This window comes from Thalia democratica, chromosome 4 (genome assembly GCF_965202585.1).
Source record: "Thalia democratica chromosome 4, ktThaDemo2.hap1.1, whole genome shotgun sequence".
NCBI lineage: Eukaryota > Metazoa > Chordata > Thaliacea > Salpida > Salpidae > Thalia > Thalia democratica.
The window spans coordinates 60829989-60851416 of record NC_139168.1 but is presented as its reverse complement, the minus strand read 5'-3'; the positions used below and the strand labels follow the sequence as shown (position 1 = coordinate 60851416).

At 25.1% G+C, this 21428-nt stretch overlaps 2 long non-coding RNA genes across 2 annotated transcripts; both read left to right on the top strand.

Moving 5' to 3' along the window:
* The first annotated feature begins 2820 nt into the window (after positions 1-2820).
* LOC145834952 (uncharacterized) lies at positions 2821-4063 on the top strand. Its single transcript, XR_014369804.1, has 3 exons — positions 2821-2957; positions 3042-3148; positions 3384-4063. It is a non-coding gene; the product is annotated as an uncharacterized LOC145834952 (long non-coding RNA).
* A 15562-nt stretch (positions 4064-19625) lies between these two features.
* Positions 19626-20886, top strand: LOC145835136 (uncharacterized). The gene is made up of 3 exons (XR_014369832.1): positions 19626-19713; positions 19770-19876; positions 20585-20886. It is a non-coding gene; the product is annotated as an uncharacterized LOC145835136 (long non-coding RNA).
* The last annotated feature ends 542 nt before the right edge of the window (positions 20887-21428 follow it).

The following is a 21428-nucleotide window of genomic DNA, read 5'->3' as shown; positions in this document are numbered from 1 at the left end:
GTTTATGCGGAAAACTTTATGGATAAATTTAGAAGCGTTTGAGATTAAAGCCGTTTTGGCAAAATTCAAACAGAAAACATGAATGCAGCTCAATTCATGGTGCATGTGAATGACATCATGTTTCTCATGCCAGCTCGCTCCCAAATCTAATTAAACGTTCTTTCGCGTCTGAGTGTTACGCTGACTAGGGTCGCCCAACATCCGCTCTTGTAGCCTGTGTGGGCTGCTTTGTTGGTGAAAACAAGAATTTATTGTTGCTCTTTTTCCCTTTGAACAGTAATGAGTTCAAAGCGCTCCGATTTGTTTATGTGCTTGAGCGTTGAGTTTTAAGCCTTCCAGATTAATTCGTAAGGTGCTTAGGGGTGTCATAATAACGATTGTAAATTATTCAGTGTTTTGATAAAAAATGTTTTTATTTAGTTGCATTGAACACCTTGCTATTGTTTATTAGCACATATAATCGAGTTTAAATGTTAGTTACAATCGTGTTACGAAAAACATTTAAAATAATACAAAAGTCACTGACAGCCATAAAGATTAAATAGAATGTCTTTTTTGAATTTATTCAAGTGTCATAAAAATTTGATTAAATTAAAATAATTGTTTTTTTTATGCGTATTCTAACAAAAAAAAAAGTTTTTTTCTTTTGAAATAAATGTACAACAAACTTTGTAGTGTTCATTTATAAATTGATAAATAATATCAATAAATTCATTTATGTATTGCTTTTATTTTGATTTTGAATAATATTTTTGTAACTATAATTTGTACTATGATTCTAAATGTAATTAAAACTTAGGTAATGAATATGCTGTTGTAACTAAGTATACTACTTTAAAGTAAAGAGGAATATTAATATTTTTTTAAATTTGTAAAATTTAATTTTCTTTGAAAATTCTTTCATCTCCTAAAAAGTTTTATATATTTTTTAGCGTAACAGGTTCTGATGTAGTTTATTGTTTATTTACTTTGCTAGAAAAAAAAATTTACTTTGCTTAAAAATACTCACTGTAAAATTTTTTTTTGTAAAAAGCAGGTATAAAATAAAACACTAAATTTAGAAATTATAATTTGTGTTGCAGGAATTTTTTTTCTTGTAAATAATGATTGTCTTAAAATAAATTATAAAATATCTGTGGAACTAAAATACAATTAAAACAATTCTAAACTCCTTTCAAGTCATCTTGATTAAAACTTTTTGACTAAGTTAAAGTATGAAAGTAATCATTCAGTTAAATTAGTTTGTTTCTTCCATTCCGTTGAATTTAAAAAGTATATATATAAAGTTTAAATAGTTTAAAATACTTAGGTTAAGTTTATTGAACAAAATATTGCAAAATAACGTGCTACCGTACTTACAAGTTAAGGAATTATTATTTTAAATTTTGTGCTATACATGCTTAAAAGTAATACTTGAAATAACAAACCAAAGTTATAAACGTGATTAAAATTAAAAAGAGATAAAATTTTATATAGATAAGTTAATAGAATTATCATTTTTTAACAAGCAATTAAATGTGTAAACTGAATGTTCAGGTCGTGAATAGACTTCGATTAGTAATAACTCTTAGATTGTTGTAGAATAATTTGTCACAAACAACTATACCTAATATGTCTTAGTTTAAAACTGCTGCGTACTTCAAAATTATATGTCTTTTTACTTACGTGTGGTATTTTCCTTTTTGTTGATGTTATGTACTTAAGCACATAAAACGCTTGGCTTTCGATCAAAGCCCAACCATACGCTTACTCAGAAATATTATCCTTGAAGCAATCAGCTGCAGATTGCATAAGCAGAGTATAAGTTATCTTTGTATAAATAAAACAATTTAATTGCTGTTTTTTTTCAGAAAAAAGGTAGTTATTTAACAAGCGGTAGCTAACTGTTATATATTTTGTTTTTTTAAACACAAAATAATGCTTCATGTTTTTTTAAACAGCTGTTTAAGTTTAAGTCGTGTGAAAGGTCAAAGCAAGATTTTATCCACACGTTAAATTTTTTAATATAAATTATCAAATATGCTTTATAGCAATTAATATAAAACTATAGCGTAGGGCTAAAGTTTTATAGATAACTAAGAGCTAAATACTTTTAATAAAAAGTTAACTATTTTGTGCATCTAAACATTTATACTATATTTCAAAAGATAAAAACTTGTACAGCCCAATTTTAATTAACAGAACAATGGTTTTAATAGCCAAAAGGCAAGACAGAGTAGTTTTAAAAAATTTTCGTTTTGCTAAAAAAATATTGAAAGATAAAACAAATGAATTTTAAATTCTATTTATAGAACTATTATAGAAATCTAATTACTTTGCATTGATAAGAAACAAAAGCTTTAACCTTTTAAAATGTTTTATGTATAGTTATATTAACTACTAAAAATACATTCGAAAAATAATCAAACTATACAATTTAAAAAATTTACTTACTAATCTAATTTAAAAGTTAAGAATGGATCAAAGTTAAAAACAGTAACGTAAATTTAAACAGTTTTAGATTTTTGCATTAGCAGGTTAGCTTTTTGGATAAGTTTTACTTTCAACCTAACTATTTTAGCATGATAATTTTTTTATTTTCAAACTAACAATAAATTTTTTGATTAGTAAATTAAAAAAGGTATTTTTTTGCATATAGGATCAAACATACTCTTGATAAAGTAAACAAAATTTAACTTGAACATCTTTTGCTAATTAAAATTAATTGATGTTTCTTATAGTATGAAAAAAAGATTTTGACTGAGAAAAAAGCTTAAGAAAAAAGGATGAGAAATGAAAGAAAGTGTTTTAAAAACGCAATCAAAAAAAACTTGTTATAAAGAACAGTTGTTGTCTTATTTAAGTGTGCAGTTAATTTTTAAAATGAAGTTTATTACATTTTGTTTTGTTTTTTCATTTTTTCTTTTTATAATTTTCAACAAAAGTTCAAATATAAAAGTAATGGCTACTCGGATAAGGTTAGTTCAGTGTTTAATATTATTAACAATTCAAACATAATTAAAAATTAGAAACATATTGTTTGATAAATTATATTTCAATAGATCAAAAGTAAAGTGTGTTAAAAAGTTGGAAAAGGTTTGCAACTATTTGGGGTCTTTTTGTCACGCTGATGTTTTAATTGGAAGAAAAAAACGTTCTACTTTTCAGAGTAAGTTTATCTTTAGTTAATCGATAGACAGAAAATCTTGAAATTTTCTATAAACTAAAATAAAAGTACTTAAAAAGTGCGTTGTTCAATAATCTAATATACATACTTGTGTTTAAATTATTCTTTACTTTGCAAACCTCAAAAAAAATTATTTAGTAAAAATATATTTTGATGGATAACTTAGTCAACTTTTGTGAAACTGTTTAGTTGAATAAAAACCCTTATACTTATACAGATAAAAAACTGAAGATAAAAACTCGAAAAATTAGGCATAAAAGACGTCGACTCAAGTTTAAAAGGAACAACAGATGCAAATTATGTGAAAGAATTTGCTGGAGATAATTGAAAAACCGAATTTCTGTGTAAAAATATACAATTGATCACCTTCACCGAGATAGATGCGAACTTCTTTCAGTCAAATACTCAAAGTTCTATGCTAAATATAAAAACTGTTCATGAAGCGAAGATCGTTCTCTAAAAATAGTTGATTTTTTCTTATATGAAAAAAAAATATATATACAATAAAAACTCTGATTGCTGCTCGAAAAAAAAAACTTCTTACACTTTTAAGTTTTATTTGTTGTAAATGTTTTAGTTTTTTTTACACAGTTTTCAGCCTGATGCAAAGTTATTTTTTGAAGGTTTTTTTTTTCAGTTTTATCCTTATTTTTTTTATCATTCTGTTTTCGATTATTTTTAAAACATAATAGTTTTAGTTTCTTACTGCTAATCGATTTTTTAATAACTTTAGTTTGTTTTTTGAATCTAAAACTGCATCGCTTTGATTTTTTCCTTGAATTAAATCTTTAAAAGATCAAGCACGCGTTATTGCTTTTTAAGTTTTGTATTACAAAGTAAACGGCTTTGTTCGGTTGTCAAGTTTTAATGCCGTAAACACGCAAGCAAACTTAAGAGCATCAGCAAGTCAAATTGCTTCCTGCTGCCAGTTGAAGTGAAAATGAATCCAATAATTCTTCTTAAAGATCGACTCAGGCATGATGCTAACAAACGAATTAGCTCGCACACTTTTAGACTTTGAACCAACCTGATGTTTTCTGTTCGTTTTGAGATTCTTTATGCTATAATAAATACGGACTTGATTAAATTGTTTTTGTGACTATAAACACAGATATATGAATTTCCACAAGAACAAGTCTGATTTGGTATTTTCTATTAGTTTGTCCTAATACCTTTTAAATAAAAAAGAAAAAAGTATTTTTTTTATACAAATTAAAACTGGTTGAAGAAAGTAAAACATGCGGAAAACATAAAACTGATTACTAGTTATAACAATATGAATCAAAATACTTTGTTTTTGAATTTAATTTAAGAAATAGTTTTTAATTTTTTCTTAAGATTAAGTAAGCATTCACGTTATAAATAAAATTTAAACAGATAGTAGTAGTAGATAGAAATATTAAAATAATTGTTTTATAAACAAAATTAAAAAATAATACCCGAACACCTGACTCTAGTTTTAGACAATAAAAATTAGTAGTAATCATTAAACAATAAGAATAAGGCAAAAAACTACGAAGGTTATCATAAAATAACTGTACGACGTCATTAGAAAAATAAACTCTTCAAGTTCATTGCAAATACCAAGTAAAATTACGTTACGTTAGGATGTGGTTTTTATCCTGGCGCTCGACTTACAAATTCTTAGTACTTTCTTGCAAATATTTGTATCGACTGTTGAGGTCAAAATTAAATTAAAGTAGTACCAACTTGTAGAAAGCTTATGTTGTCCAAGGAATGAAAATTAAATACATATGTGTAATTATTTTTCATAAAGATTTAAATAAATAAATTGTTTTCATGTTAGAATAGGTGTTTAAATAAACATAGTTTTAGTATTTTTATTAGTATAAAAAGTTAGTTATATACAAAAACTAGCAATGCAAAAGATCAGAGAATCTTTAGTAACAACTAATTAAGTGAAATATGTGTAAAACTAAGATATTGAGTTTTACTTTTTATATCGTTGGTATCTCTCTATTAAGAATCAAGTTTTACTTTTACAATTAAGTTTTGGATATGCTAAGTAAGTGAAAATACTTTTTTTTTTCTACTGGGACGGAAAATCCTGATATCTACTGCTATAATAAGTTTCTAATAAATAATTACTAAATCAAACTAAAAGAGATTTTTTTTCTTATTTATAAAAAAACAACGTAATATAGAATATAGAAGTATAATTCAAAGAAAAGTTCAGTTTTATTAGATTACAGGAGATTACAAATGTACTTACATCGACAGAGAACATTTCTCAGAAGCTCTAACGCAAAATTTTGAAGGAAATTTGTCGATGCTATAAATCGGCTGCAAAGAAATTAGTGTGTAATCTTATAAAAATAAAATTGTTCACATGCAGAAATTAAAATTCTATTCGTAGAAAGAAACTACTTCAAAGATGAAGTTTTTAAGCACGAGTTTCGAGTAATTAAGTCTGCATGGTCAGATTAATAAGCTCGTTAGAAATTTAACGGAGATTTGTTTCTTAGAAAGAAAAAACGAGTATAAAAAATATTCATGCGTAAAATAGATCTTTTTGTTTTTTATTTAACGACACTACTTTAAGTGCAAATGAAGTTAAAATTTTTAAGTACATTTTTATACTAATAAATTAACTCATTGAGCTTACTATTTTATAAATTTTAATTTTAAATTTATTTACTCCGGTATAACAAAAAAAAAATTCCTTGAAAAACCCGCGAACCATTTTAAACGTAAGATATAATTAAGTGAAGTATAACGTAGAAATATTAAAATAAATGGCTAAAAACAATAGTCATCGTTTTTTATAAAAACATAAGTACGGTTTTTGATGTTAAAATTAAAAAACGTAAAATTAAACAAAAGCTTGTAAAATATAAAATGTTAGACGTTTTTATATACTTAGGTATAGCTTACACTTATCAAGATAACTTTTTAATGAAGTGTAGCTAACCTTATAAGCTTCTACAAAAGCTTATAATATTGATTATTTGCTTTACTTATACTATATTTATGATTTTTACTTTTAATACAGTTTAATTAAAACATAATAAAGATTTTTTTCGCTTTAATTACTTTGTTAGCAATGTTCAATTAACAAATTAAAAAGTTTAAAGTAGTGTTGTTTAAGGTGTTACAAACTAGTCCTAGTTCTTGTTTTCTGTATAAAATTTATACATATTTACGTACTTTTGTTAAACTTACAAAGTAGTTTAAAAGTATACTTGCTTTGAAACGATTATAATTTTAATTTTAAACGCGTGATAAAGTTTATATCTTAAGAACTAATTAACTATTTAAGAAGTTTAAGCTTAAAAAACAAGATGATAACTTAAAAATAAAATGAAAGTTATATTTTTTCAAATTTTATCCATAACATTTAACTTTTATCAAAGTTTTTACTGAGAATTATTTAAAGAAAAGTATTACCCAAACTAAAATAAACTAGCCAGGGCTGTTACTGTGAAGTTAAACCAGAACTTCTTGAATACGCACTTCCGGTTAAGTACTATTTTTTGGCTTTGTTTAAAGTGCGAACTCAAGCAGAAGATGACTGTATAACCTATGTTAGAAATATATGAAACTATTAAATAAGTCAGTTATATAACTGATTTTAAGTAACTTTAATTCTTTATGATAAACATACAATTTTTTTTAAATATTATAATACTAAAAGATAGTATTAGTTTAGTTATTAAACATTTTACAATAAAAAAACAAAATTTACAAAAATGAATTCAAGCTTATTTAAAAAGAAAAAAATTCTTAAAAACGAAGCAAAGTTGTAAGAAAATACTATAAAAGCATAATATTTTTTTATACTAAAAAACTTGTTTTTTAGCAACAACCAGTAGAATAACTACAACTTTTACCGTAAGAAATTAATTTATATCTAAACAAAATACTTGTCAATAAAATGTCAATTTTTCAACAACAGGTGTAAGTTTTAAACAGAAACTTACTAATCTTTTTGCAAGCGTAAATTTGCACGATGAATTGGTTTGTATTCAAAATTCATTGACGAGTTTATAATTTTCAAATTACATCATTTGCAAATTAAAAAAGAATTCGCTGGTTTACCATTGTATCTTAAAAGGTTTTTGCTCTAAGCGTGAAATAATAAAAGCAATTTGTAGAAGTGTGTCGTACATCACATTCAATTAAGAGTTTTTCGAATTACAAAATTTATAAAAAAATACATATTTAGAGTTCATTGCTAGTCATAAAACTTAAAAAAAAAATATTAATAAGAAACAACATTTTTTTTAATTTATAGTACTCATGAAAAACTATAAACATTCTGAACTATAATAATTTTTTGTTTAGGACTATTGTATATAAGTTCATTATTGAAAAACTATAATTTAACTTGTAATTCAAAGAGAGTTATAATTGTTTTTAATGTTTTATCGTAAAACTTTAAAAGTATAATTTGTACTTACTTTTATGACTAAAACAGAAAAAGTTAAAAACAACAAAAAGAAAAAAATTTATTACTTCTTTAAATACTATATGAACATTCTAATAAAAAAGCAGTTTAATGATTATATAAGCTAAGTAATTTGATTCTTTACTGAAGTAGTGAAAAAGCTACTACATATAGTTATATAGTTTTTCCTATAAATTTTATGCTTTGAACATAAACTGTTTGTTGAATTGAGGATCATCATAAACATTTTACATGCTGTTAAAGGACTAGTAGTCCAGATGTTACAGCAAATTAAAGTTACCATGTCATTGTTAAAAACTTTTTTACAGCTTTGAACACTTTGCACTAGTTAGTGTGATTACTTTAAAGTTTTGTTTGAGCTTTCAGTTAAAATTGGGTCGTAAAGTTAATTTGCTTATTAAGTTTAATTTTTTATATATAAAACATTAGTTCATTTAAAAATTGTTGCATTAATAATATATTGGTTTCAAATAGTATAATGTTAATTTATAACAAATTTATAGTGTTTTGCTATTTTTTATTTGGTTAAAACTATTATTATAAGTTATAAAATTAAACGTTTTTATTGAAAAATGCGTACGATTGTTTTTAATTTTGATTGTGTAAAAAATATCAAAATAAATTAATGAGCTACATATATCAAAAACTATTAAATAATCATTAGTAAATAAAAGTAAATAAAAATAAAATATAAAATTATCTTTTTCTTGTGTGAAACTGTATTGAAGTTATCCTTAGGGGGTTGCTGAAAATACAAACAACAAGTTTTGTACAAGTTTGTTTTATCGCATCGTTAACTAGCATTATGTTACACTTTGACAAAAATATACCGTTTGAAATCACTAAAGTTGCTGTTTTGCTGTTACACAGAATGCTTTGATGTATAAAACAAAACTTCAAACAACTTTGGTAACAGTTATTATGTTTGTATAAACAATATATTTTGGAAATAAACCATAATAGAAAAGAGCTTTTTAAATTGAAGCCTTTTTTCTTTTATAAAAGTAGTATAGGGATTTAATTTTTGCCTTAATACTTTTTTTAGTTTTACGATTTTTGTAAAAGATATACAAAAAGAACTTTTAATAAAACAAACTAAGAAAACACTATACTGTTTACTTTAAAACTAATAACTGTTTATATAAGTGTAAAAGTTTTTAGTATCATAAAATTAAGTGACTAAAATTAACTGTTCAAAATATAGGTTCAATCGTTTGCTAACAAAAGATCCTAGTGAAATAACTTCACTGAAATATAAATAAAAACAAATTGTACAGTAATCTTCCTTTATTGTACCAACATATGTTTCTGTGTATTAACGAATCAACACACTTCAACAGGGTTGTTAATGGAAAGAATTACTCTTAAAAGTTATTCTTTCCATTAACAACCCAGTACAACCAACAAATTATCAATTTCATCAATTACACAAAGTATGTATTTAAACGTTTTTAACAATTTTTTACTAATGGAAATACATAACGATTTATTATTATTTATACTATTCTGGTGTTATTTAACAATTTAGTTTCTAATGCAGAAATAAAGTGTTAACTATCATTTAACATCGATAACACTTTATTAATTTCAAATGAATTTGTTTTTAAAGTTGTTTAGTTTAAAAAAAGTTAAATGTTACAGTTTAATTATTTACTTAAACTTATATAAAAAAATGTGAAGATATTTTTCGACATCTTATTTAAAAGATAAGAATTAAGAAAACATCTGGAAATTAAAATTTTAAGTAGTATTAAAACTTTTACTTTTAAAAAGTAAAATAGTATCGTTACTTAAAAAACTTTTACTGAATAGTTATTAGTTTCATTTAGTTTAGTTATTAGTGGAGCAGTTTAAAAACTACTAATTTATACTAAGATAAAGTTATTACTGAAAAATTGTATGTTTTTTCTACCATTCTAGTGATATTATTAATTGCAGTTTTTTTTTAAAGACTACAATGTCCGTTTCTAGAAATTAAATTTTAAATTTTTAGTGTAAAAAGTATTACCTTTGCAGCAAATTTGTGTTATTATTGTAAATAAATAAATTGTAAAGTATCAGGTGTTGGAAGTATAACTATCTGCAATGTACGAAAAAAAAAACTGTATACAATGCGGTAAATGTTTTATAAAAGTTATCTTACCAAAATCGTACTACATGCTTCAACTGATATGTAAACTTAATCCATTTATATATAATTAGTGACAATCTTTTTTGCTTGAGTATAGTAAAAAAGTACATAGTTATCACGCAACATTTACTTATATACTTATACGCAATAAAAATTCAAGTGATTTATACTTTTAATAACTTATCAGATAAGTAATAATAACTATTTGGATGGTTTAATACTAATTAAACTTTTCGAAAAGTTATTCTATACTTAATTTACCATCCTATTGTGTAAAAAAAAGAGTTACATCTTTTAATATTTAATCCACGTCATAAATCTAATGACATTTTACTAGCTATGACCGAAACGTCTTTTATTATACTAAATCCATTGAATATATTTTTGAGCATTTAATTTTTTTCTTTGATGTTTTTTAAAGTATGTTTTTAAATTATATAACTTTTTTTATTATATTTACAGATTAGCTAAAAATATTAATGAGCTAACCAAAAATGTTGAAAAATAATAAAATCCAGTTTAATAAGAAAAAAAACATAGGTTTTAATAAAACTGTCAATTTTTTTATTAGTATGTAATAGAAAATGTAATAAATAGAATAATTCATATACTTTGATAAATTATTTAGACTATTTCGTGCTCAATTGCGAGGTTTTCCTACTAAATCAGTTTATTATAATTTTAAACTACCTTAAATTGGAGATAAGATTCGCTGTTCAATTTCTAAATAGTAGATGCGTTATGCTTTTTAAAATAAGGGTTTGCGTGAGTAAGAAATTCCAAGTAGTTTATAAAATGAATCACGTTGTTAAATAATGCAAGTGTCTTTTTACAACTAATAGTACATGTTTTAAATAGTCATTCTACGCTTATTTGGTAATGATATAGCTGCACGTAGTTCTAATTCTTTCAAATCTTACCTTTTTACAACTAGCTTGGTTACCTGTAGAGTAATTTGTAAGTTGTGCTTAATAATCAAGTTTTAAGATTGGATCTCAGACGAGTTTTCAATATATATTTTTCAACGCTTATAACTCTTTTAATATTTCAATTTGATTTTTTTTTGCCTGCTATAAGTATTTTGCATGTTAAAAAGTTAATTGCTAGCTTATTTGAAAATTTTCGCTGAAAAAACGTGATTTTATATAAGCAACTTGATAGCTTTTCTGCCTTACATAGAACTAAATTAAGTTTGTAAGTGCTTGCAGGTGGCAAATATAATTTGGAGTAAAAAACATTACTTGTAATTTATAAACGGAACAATGTTTTGCATGCAACATGTTATTTTTGATGAACTACACTGCAGAAAGTAATGCAAACATTTTTATTTTGGTAGCAATTATGTATTAAGCGTACTAACGCAATAGACGTAACGTAAGTATTTATAAAAGTTTTAATGATTTGACTCGGTTAAAAAAAATTCTGAAAAAGTAAAAACAAAAGGTTATTTTCAAATTTTGTTTTTAGGATCCTTTTGGATTATATTATCATTAAAGCTAAACAATTTATTTTTCAATTATTTTAATGGATGGAAAGTGTATATATTTATAACCTTATTAAAATTGTTAAAAGAAGCTATCAAAAAGTTTTTAGTATATCTCACAGAGCTGTTTAAACTTTTGATTATAAATAAAATTTATTTTTGTTATCTTAATTTTATGAGTGTCTGTTTATTATACTATTTAGTGCTTTTTGGAAGTCTTTAGAATTTTTAAAGTCGTGGTTTTTTAAATGAATACATGTTATATCATAATTACAAAATTAATTTGGAGCTTTCTTAAAATCCGAATCCTTAAAGTTACTGGCACTTTCGTGGTTATCAATTAAGTGCTGCTAGCAAATTGTAGACGAATATTTGTTTCAGATGGTTTTTTAGGTAGACCCTAAATCTAACATTGAAGATTTTTCGTCGTTTAATGATTAATCCGTTAGCGGATCTTTTGATAATATTGGACTTGAAATTATTTTTAAGAGATAAAATGAAACAGCGTTGTAATTTGTATTTAACTATTTCTAAAAAGCTGCTGTGTGCTTAACAGGGGCGTCGCGTGCCGCAATTGCACGAATTTAAAATTTTATAAGAAAAAAGTTATTATCTATAACTTTATTTTTATTTTTGAGAATAAAGTCTCTTAAAAAACTCCAATTTAGACAACGACCGTTTTGCTCACTACACTGCCGCAAATTCTTAGCTTGCCTGCCGCAAATGAACTCAAAAAAATTAAAATTTCTTCAAGAACTACCGCAAAATCAATACCTTGCTGTAAGTAAACTAAGTTGAAAATTCCCTAAAACAGTACAGGCTTAAGTATCATTTTACAAGCTATTGTAAAGAAAAAACGAAAACAAAGCTAAGCAGAGCAGAGGCAACTCGAGCATAGGCGACTCGAGTAGAGGCAACTCGAGCATGGGCGACTCGAGTAGAGGCAACTCGAGCTGAGGCGACTCGAGCAGTAACAATTCGAGCTAGGGCAGCTCGAGCAGTAACAACTAGAGCAGACGCAGGTCGAGCACTGGTAACTCGAGCAGAGGCAACTCAAGCACCGGCAACTCGAGCAGGGGCAAATTAAGCAGAGGCAACTCTAGCACCGGCAACTTGAGCACAGGCAACTTGGCTTTTTTTTTAATTTTTTGCACCACCTAAGAAAAATACCACGCAACGCCACTGGTGCTTAACCTATTATGATGTGTAAAATAACAATTTAAGTTGTTAACAAAACCTCGGCATACTACAAGGGTCTACAAAATAGAACTAACGGGCTAAATACGGCCGGTAAAGGTTAAACCTGCAGCCCATGATGTACTTTTCAGCCAAAAGCATACTTAAAAAAAAGTAATTATTTTCAATTAGGCTCTTAACTTAAAAATTATTAAATGCTAGTGATTTATTAAGTAAAATTTTACAATTTTTTTATATAAAATTGTATGTTTTATTGGTTACTCTAAGACCTTTTTAAAACTGCAACCTGCGAAAATTTTTATCGCAAGCAACTGTTTTTAGGAAAGTTATCCTGCTACTTTTAAAAGGCTGTTGATCCCTTGGATTCCAAATAAAATCTTAATTTGAAAAAGGAATATTTCAATTAATAAATGCTTAAAAGTATTTTTTTTTATTAACGAAACAAAATGCTTATTTTTAGTTTCTGCTCTTCACTTAGGATCGAGTTTCAACAGCAAAGATTACTCTAAATGGATCCCTTTAAAACTCTTGAATTGCTTACACTATCCGATTCTGACAGGGAATTTCTAATTGAAGAAATGGTCGAGTACTGCTTTTGTCAGTTTCTATATGATCTACGATTCATTGTAACACTTGGCGTGAAGTTTGTCCTACGTAGGAGATGTTCTGATCAACAGAGCAAATGTAATTGCTTCTAAAAAGATTATTGAATACTTTATAAATACTTGTATAATTACAAAGAAAACTGCATCAATATTTAGTACTTTATTAAAAGTGAAATTAGTTTTTCTTGGAATATTGTAGAAAAAGTAGAACTGTTTCATATATAAATTATAACAGTTCAAAGTTAATAAATAGTAGATACTGATAGTTCTAATAAAGTTAGTAAATATTGTAAAAAAAAATTATATGTGTGAATTAAAAAATAGTAAGTGTATATGGAAAATATATAGAAAAGTATGCAAATTTAAAAGTTTTCTTTGGAAAAACTAAAATGCTTAACTATTTTATATTCAGTATAAATTAAAGACTTTTATTTTTAATACAATTGAATATTTGCTAAATTTTTACAATTTAGATATGTGAACAAATTGTCTGGTTAAATACTAATATATCAACGGTTTCAGTAGGTAAAAAAAAGAATTTTACTAACGATGTTTCTCTTTTATCAAAAGTAAACTGCTTTACGGTCCCGAGTCTTTTTAAGCCGTTTTTAACTTTTTTTTTTAGGTTCATGTGGTACTTGTTTTTAAATAATATGTTACCTTAGCTATTAAAAAAAAAACTAAAGAATTTTTTTTTTTTCATTTTCTATGTCAATGTTATGTTGCATATTTTAAACTTGTAGTCTTTGAATTTAATTTAAAACAGGTTCTAAATAAAATAACAGAGTAAAAATAAACTTTAATATAAATAGTGTAAATCTTGTTAATATAACTTGTATAAGTGGAGTTGAGATAAAACTTCAAGAGTGTTTTAATTGCAATAAATACTTTACTTTAATAGAAAAAATCTGTGTGAAACAAAAAAATTGTAAGTTTTTATATATTTTTTTAAATTTTGTTTGCGTTAGAAATAAAACACCTAAAAGTTTTACTTTCTGTGTACAAAATCATCGTTTAACTTATCATAAAAACAGTTTTAGTTTAGATGAACTCAATTTTAAATGAACTTTCTGAGGCTAAAATTTTTTATTTACAATTTAGTCGACTTAATTTATGATGAAGTTATTGAAGCTAAGTTTATTTGTAAATCTAGTCTGAGCAGAAAACTTAACAAAAGTATTAAGAAAGTTTTCGAAGTTGTTCTAAGTTTCTTTAAAAAGTTTTTAACATTAAAAATTATTTCTACAGAAACTCATATGCTACATATTCATGTAGGTTTTAGCCACGCAGTTATATTTGGTTTGTTTACTCAATTTTTACTTACAAATTTGTGCTACTAAAAGCTATATTAACAGCCAGCATAAAACTAACAAAAAAGCTGTAGTAAACCGCGTCAGAAAAGTAAGTGTTAACAACAGGTGATAAAAAACTTTTGTTATCACATAATCAAAACAGCTAGTAACAGGAACATCTTTAGGAAGTACGAGTCGCTAACACATGGTCTTTAAAAGAGTTAAAAAGGGTAAAAAGGTCATTGACTTTATTAGCTAGTTTATTAGTAACCTGTTAAAGGTTTAATAATTGAGATAGATTAGTAATTTTTATACCAGAGGTCGGGAAATTGCGGCCTAATGTACTTTACATCTTAAAACATAGTTTTCTAAACATATCAAAAATTGTAATTTAAAACTTACAGTTATGTTATTAATATAAAAAATATTGTAGTAACTAAAATTTTATTATTGTATAGTATTTCTGATTAATACTAAAACTATTTTTTTAATTTTTGCGTTTAAAAAACTTTTTTATAAAAAATTCCCGTTACCTGTAAAAGGCTGCCGATCATTGATTTATGCAATGGACAGCTTTTAAATTCAAACCAGTTTTGTTAACCATAAAAAATACAACTTACATAAAATTTAACAATATCAATTTATTTTGAAATAAATTTCGTATTTATTTCATTAAATTTTTACCACGAGATAAGGATTAAGATTTAAAAGTACGTACAATTTCTTTTTTATACAACTTTTTTAAACATTAATTAACCTTTCTATATTAGTGAAAAGCCTGCGATAACAAAAAATCGTTATTTACAAAAAATTTTTTTTTTCTGTTACAAGTCAAATATTTTTCTAATTATATAAAAAGAAAAAAACTATCAATTTATGCTGATTAATTAGTTTTTAAAATTGCCATGGTTGTGACTTTTTGTATCTTTATACAATTTTTTTACAATTTAATTTTAAAGACAATAAAAACTGTTAAACTTTAAATCTATAAAAAATCTTATCTATGCTTTAAAAAAATTATAATATGTCTCGGATAATAACTAATTATTTAAACTAATAAAAAATAATATTTTACCTACAAAAAAAACTGTGTTGTATTATATGGTTTGAGTTTTAAAATATACATATTACAAGATAAAACAGTTTTTTTTTTTTGCATACAGCTAAACTTTAAATAATTTTGTATGTTTTTAAGTAGCTAGTAAGAGTAAGCTTTCAGGAAGCTAGATTAAAAATTACTTGTTATTTAGTAGAAAACAGTTAATTGTTTGATGCTTTTATCATGCATTGAATATAAGCCATTTATTTATACTATATAACCGGATTAAATATTTTTCCAATCTGAAAAAAAAAGGCTTTAAATGTTTAAAAAACTATAACATCTAATTCAGGGGTCGGCAGCCTTATGTAACTCGCGGGCCAATTTTCCTAGGAAAAATTGCTCGCGGGCCGCACTATTTGGAAAAAAAGCCTATGAAAACCGCATTTATATTATAAAAAGTTTTAGTAATCAGTAGAAAAATATTATCTAAGATCAAAAAGATGATAAACTAATAAAGAGAGTATTTATATTGAATTAAGATTCAATAATACTGTAAGTTTTTATTAGAAAACATACAATTTCTATTGTTTTTAATATGTAAATTTTTGGCAGAAAAGGAGCTCTCGGGCCGCAGATTTCGACTTTAAGGGCCGCATTTGGCCCGCGGGCCGCAGTTTGCCGACTCCTGATCTAATTTATTTAAACGATGACCTTAAAACTCTTGATTGAAGCTTAGCACCATTATTGTGTTAATAATACTTACCTTAATTATAAAAAAAGCTGATATGCTTTACAAAAATACTTACAACACCTAGCACTATTTTTGGTAGTATAAAAGCTTTTTTATCAAAAAAATAAAAGTGTACTAGTATATTTATTAAATAATATAACGCTGTACATACATCTAATAACGCTATAATTTTAGCCGTCAATAGTATTTTTGTACATTTTGTTTGTAGTTAGTATATTTGAGTTAATAGTTAAAGTTTCTTACTTTTAAAAAAATTATACAAATATATATACATTTTATAGTCGTAATTCACACGTTAAAGTTTAATTATACTAAGTTATGCGAAAAAGTTATTTGTATACTACTATAGTACTTCAAATTTTTTTAGTTTATTATAAATTTTTCTTAAAAATGAGTTATTTAATGTATGATAAGATAAAAATTTTGACAGTTGTTTCTATTCTATATAACTGATAATCTTCATTAGTATACCATTAAAATGACGAAAAATTTTTTATTTTAAGAATTTTTTCTAATTTAATTTTTCATTAAAAGTTATTTATATTATCTAAATAACTAGTCGAACAGTTTAGTTTAACAAAACATACTTTAACCCTCAAAAAATAGTTTCATTAATTAAAATGAAAAAAAAAATATTTGCTAGTATTCAATAAAAATTGTAAAGTTTTACCACTGTAAATAAAATTGACATTAAATAACAATCAACTACTAATCTCTTTTAAGCTTAGATACTGCAAGCGTTTTAAAGTAGTAATATGACTAATACTTTTTTTTACCTTCATGACCTTTTTGATCAAAAAAATGATTACTTTTACAGCACAAGAAAAAAGTACACAAAAGGGTTTTATAAAGTAGTATAAAAGTTTGAATAAAAAAACTTTACAATCAGCTGGTTATAAACTAAACAAGATATTTTTCATTTCATTAATTAAGTTTCAAAACGTCGAGTCTTTAAAAAAGAAGTTAGTAACCAGAAAAACATATTAAAGTTAATTAAAACTTAGGTAGACTTTCCGACATTTAACAAACTAAGTTTATAATAAACTATTTTAGGTCAATATTAAAAGTTTTTTTTTAAGTGTGCAACAACACGAACATTTCTGTTTTCATCGTCATCACTAAAAATATATTCAGGTAAGTTAAGTTATTATGTTATAAGATCTAAATTTAATAAGTTTTTTTTGACTATATAAAACATCTAAAAAAACCTAAGTAGCTCATTTTAAATCAAATCCTTTAAACAATTGATGATTTACTAAACATTAGTAGAGAAATAGTAGCAGTTAAATTTTAAACTTAGATTTGACTAAAACTCAGTTTTACTTTTGAAGTTTTTTAAGATGTATGTTAACGTAAAAAAAAAGAAGAGTTTGTAATTTTGCCTTAAATATGATTGATAAACGTTAGGCAAACACAATTATTTTATAAATAACTTCGGATTTTTTAATGGTTTGCCATACAAGTAATTATAAGTTGTGTTTTGCCATTATGAGGTCATTCTTTAAGGGTTGCAGAAAAATAAACACAAGTCTTGAACAATGTTGGTTTTATCGCATCGTTAACTAGTGTAATGTTACATTTTGACAAAAAACTACCGTTTGAAATCACTAAAGTTGCTCTTTTTGAACTGTAATATGCTTTGAAGTTATAATTCTATTTAAATTTATTGCTACTGGTTTTGGCTTCTGTAGGAATTGTAGAAATTCTGGTTTTATGAGTAAAAAAAATATTGTTTATTCCTGATTTGTTAGTAATTTTTTTAGAAAAAAAATTTCTACTTTGTAAACTAGTTTTCATTTAAATCTGCTTTTAATGTACGTTTTAATATATAAAGGATACTTTTTTACAAATATTTCTATGCAAAAAAAATATTGAAGGCTTAAAAAATTAAAGAAGATTAAGGAAAAATAAATGTCTTATAAATAATAGTCACAATCACTTGTACCATTCTGCTAAAAAAGTTATTATAGGGTTTTAAAAAGTACAAAAACCTCAGTTTGAAACGGCACGAAAAGTTACTATATATCGTATATGACCTCCGACTAACCTTTAGCAGTTAAAACAACAGTGAAAGTTAATCAGAAAAACTTGATCCAATCAGGAAATCTACACTGAAAGTAGAAGTACGTCATTTTTACTTTTACTGTTTCTTATCCCACGATAGTTTTCACTTGTTTTGATTAGTTTGGGCTCTTAATAATTATTTAGTAGACGTTTTAAAAATACTGTTAAAAATGAAATGTTAAGATATTTTCAGATTTATAACAAAGTTAGTTTGAATTCATTTTACTACATAATTTTTTTAGACTTAAGTTTTATAGTTCTTGCTATATATTAAAGAACTCATTTAATTACTAAAGAATAATAACAGTATTTATTTAAAAACTTTACCGTTTTGTTTTTAATGACATATACATTTTCATTATAAGATCTAACTGTTTTTCTATGAAATGTGTAAAGATAAAATTCATAAAAATTATAGAAAGTTATTTTTGCATATAAAAACTTGTCACAACGATTGATAAAATTTAATTTTTCTATATTGCTGGTGTTAATCCAAAACAACTTTTCAGATTAGCTCTTTTTCGTTCAAATAGTTATAATTAAGTATACCTGTCAACATGAAGTTAACTTAAAGGCTGGGGTTTTTGAGTTTAGATAAGATTTTAAAAGGAATATTTTGTTGAAAGGTTTGTCATATTTTTAAGCTCTTTAGTCATGCATTCGAAAAATCGTAATTTTTTGAGATATTATTTTAGATTATGTGAAAAACGTGTACAAAATACAGAACTTAAGAAAAAAATTTTAACTAAGTTATTTTTTAATTTTGTAATATTTTAGCTTGATTTAAGTTGGGATTTAAGCTTAAAATTATGTTTAAGCTAAAGTAAAGACAAATAAAGTTAAAAAGAGGATAAAAACGCATCATGATAAAACATAGATAACAGTTAACGTTATTTTATATTGCTAAAATTAGTAATTAAAATAACTTAATAAAAGATAATACATACAAAAAAAGCACTTACTTTTTTCTAAGTAAGAAGGACTTTATTTATGATATTTACTTTATTATAGAAAAATGAAAATAACTTATGTGAAAATCCTAATTCTTTTATATTTGTTACAAAATTATCATGTATTGAACTAATTTTTTTTTTAAAGATTTTATCAAAGCGTTGTAAGTAAGTTATTCAGATTTTTAAAATATAAAAAGTTGGAAATTATTCTTAAAACGTATTCGTTAAATTTATTTTAAAGTAAAGTTATTAAACCGGAAAAAAAAATTGTCACAAGAGTTCTTTTAGTAAACCTTAAAAGTTTTAAATACTTTTATGACGCAAAGTACGGCTTTTGAAGTACCCGAGCAAAAAAAAAAAAAAGGAAGAAGGCTTGTACGCAAAGACGATAACCGCAGCGCAAAAAAAAAGGTGCATCATTTTACAATGAGCGAAACAAATGAGCTACTTAAATCTACACTGATTGGACTTCGAGCTTGATTCAGAAGGCTAGCAGAATAACAGGATGAAAACCTCGAAAATTCATTTAATGCTTTTTATTTTTGTTATTACGTTTTGTCTTCGAGTTCAAAGCGCTCACGCTAGGAAAATAGCTTACAGGTAAGTTTTTTTTATTACATTAAATACATGTTTATTACTTTAAACATTTTTTGTAGACCTAACCTGAGATGCGTCAGAAAACTAGAGAAAATTTGTAACTATCTGGGTTCTTACTGTCACGCTGAAGTTTTATCAGCGAGAAAGCGGCGATCGATTCCTCAAGGTTTGAATTTTTATTTGATATATAATTAATATGAAAGTAAAACGAAATAAAAACAAGATTTTTTTTCACTTTAAGATCGGTTAAACCTGTAAGTAAGCTAAATTTACAAACAATTTTCGTGACAGCTCATTATAAGTTTGATCAATGTTAACAGTAATCAAACAATAATAGAGCTTTTATTGTATAAGGATAAAAAGTATATTAAGTTTATTAAAAATTTAAATTTTGTCTGATAACCAATATTTTTAACTTCTTTTAAAATATAAATAGTACAACTTATTTAAACTTTTCAAAAAGTGAATTTTAAAAGTAACCATAATTCTAATATCAAAAAGCGGAATAAAACGTGTGTTTTTATGGTATAAACACTATTCAAAAAAAACTAGTAAAAAATTTGGATATGATTTAAAAGAACGTTGATATTTTTAGTTAATTTATTTGGTTCTTATATTTTTAAAAGGTTTACTTAAGAACAGGCATGCGCTTTTTAACTTTTTATTCTTGTTTTAGGCTTTAGGATATTGTTTTGTAAAAAAAAAAAAAAAAGACTTTAATACTGTTATAATAGAATTAAAAGTAATTTTGATCAAGAATAAACAAAGTTTATTTTAAAAATTAATTAAAGCTAGGAACACCTTACATTATATGCAACATTTTTATTCATCTACAAAAACATTAATCTGTATTAACAACTAGTCTACTCAACAGTTCCGAGAGGTCGCAGAAGAAAATCAAGAAGAGGCCGAAGACGCCGACGAATGAAGGTGATGAGAACGAGCAAGTGCAAGCTGTGCGAACGAGTTTGCTGGAACTAACTGCAACGAGTCAATAAGTTCACAATGTCGCAAGAGGCCGATGGAGTTTGCGCGCCGATATGTTTTTGTTTTATTTAAAGCTAACTTAATCCTTTCATTGATCATAAGTTTTATGAGCAAGTTGAAAAAGATAGTATTTTAGCAGTTTTGTAAGTTCAAAATTTTTGTACTTGAATTTTGTCAAAAAAAAGCTTTGCTAGCGAAAAATTTTTTTTAAACTATTTAACTTAGTCTAATAAATTTTTTGTATCACTGCCTTTTTTATTTCAATTGATTAGTTTTCAAATTTATTTTTAGTTGGAGTTTAAAGTTTTTGATTTAAAGTTTTAGTTGTTTTTTAATCTGAAACACGGTTTTTGTTTTTCCAATTATTGTACTATAAAAGTGTTTGTTTTGTTAGATGTTTTTTACTGCTAAGTAAATATAAAGTGCTGATGTTTGTTAATTTACACACTTTTTTTTATTAAATTTGTACGTTTGAAACTTGCTAGCTTTTTACGAACATTGAGCTACTAAAGTTGGTTGTGTTACATTTTATTTCGTTTATGTTAATAATTAAAATAAAAACTACGAAGTTTCTTTTCTTCATCAAAATTATAAACAAGCTAAAAAAGCCTGAGTAAATATGTGACTCCTTAAATTCTCTCGACGGCTTCTTACGCTTTTGAGTTATAAAAAAACATTACGATGTTCCAGCGCATCCTGTTTTCAATTGAAGTGAAAATTGTAAAACCTCT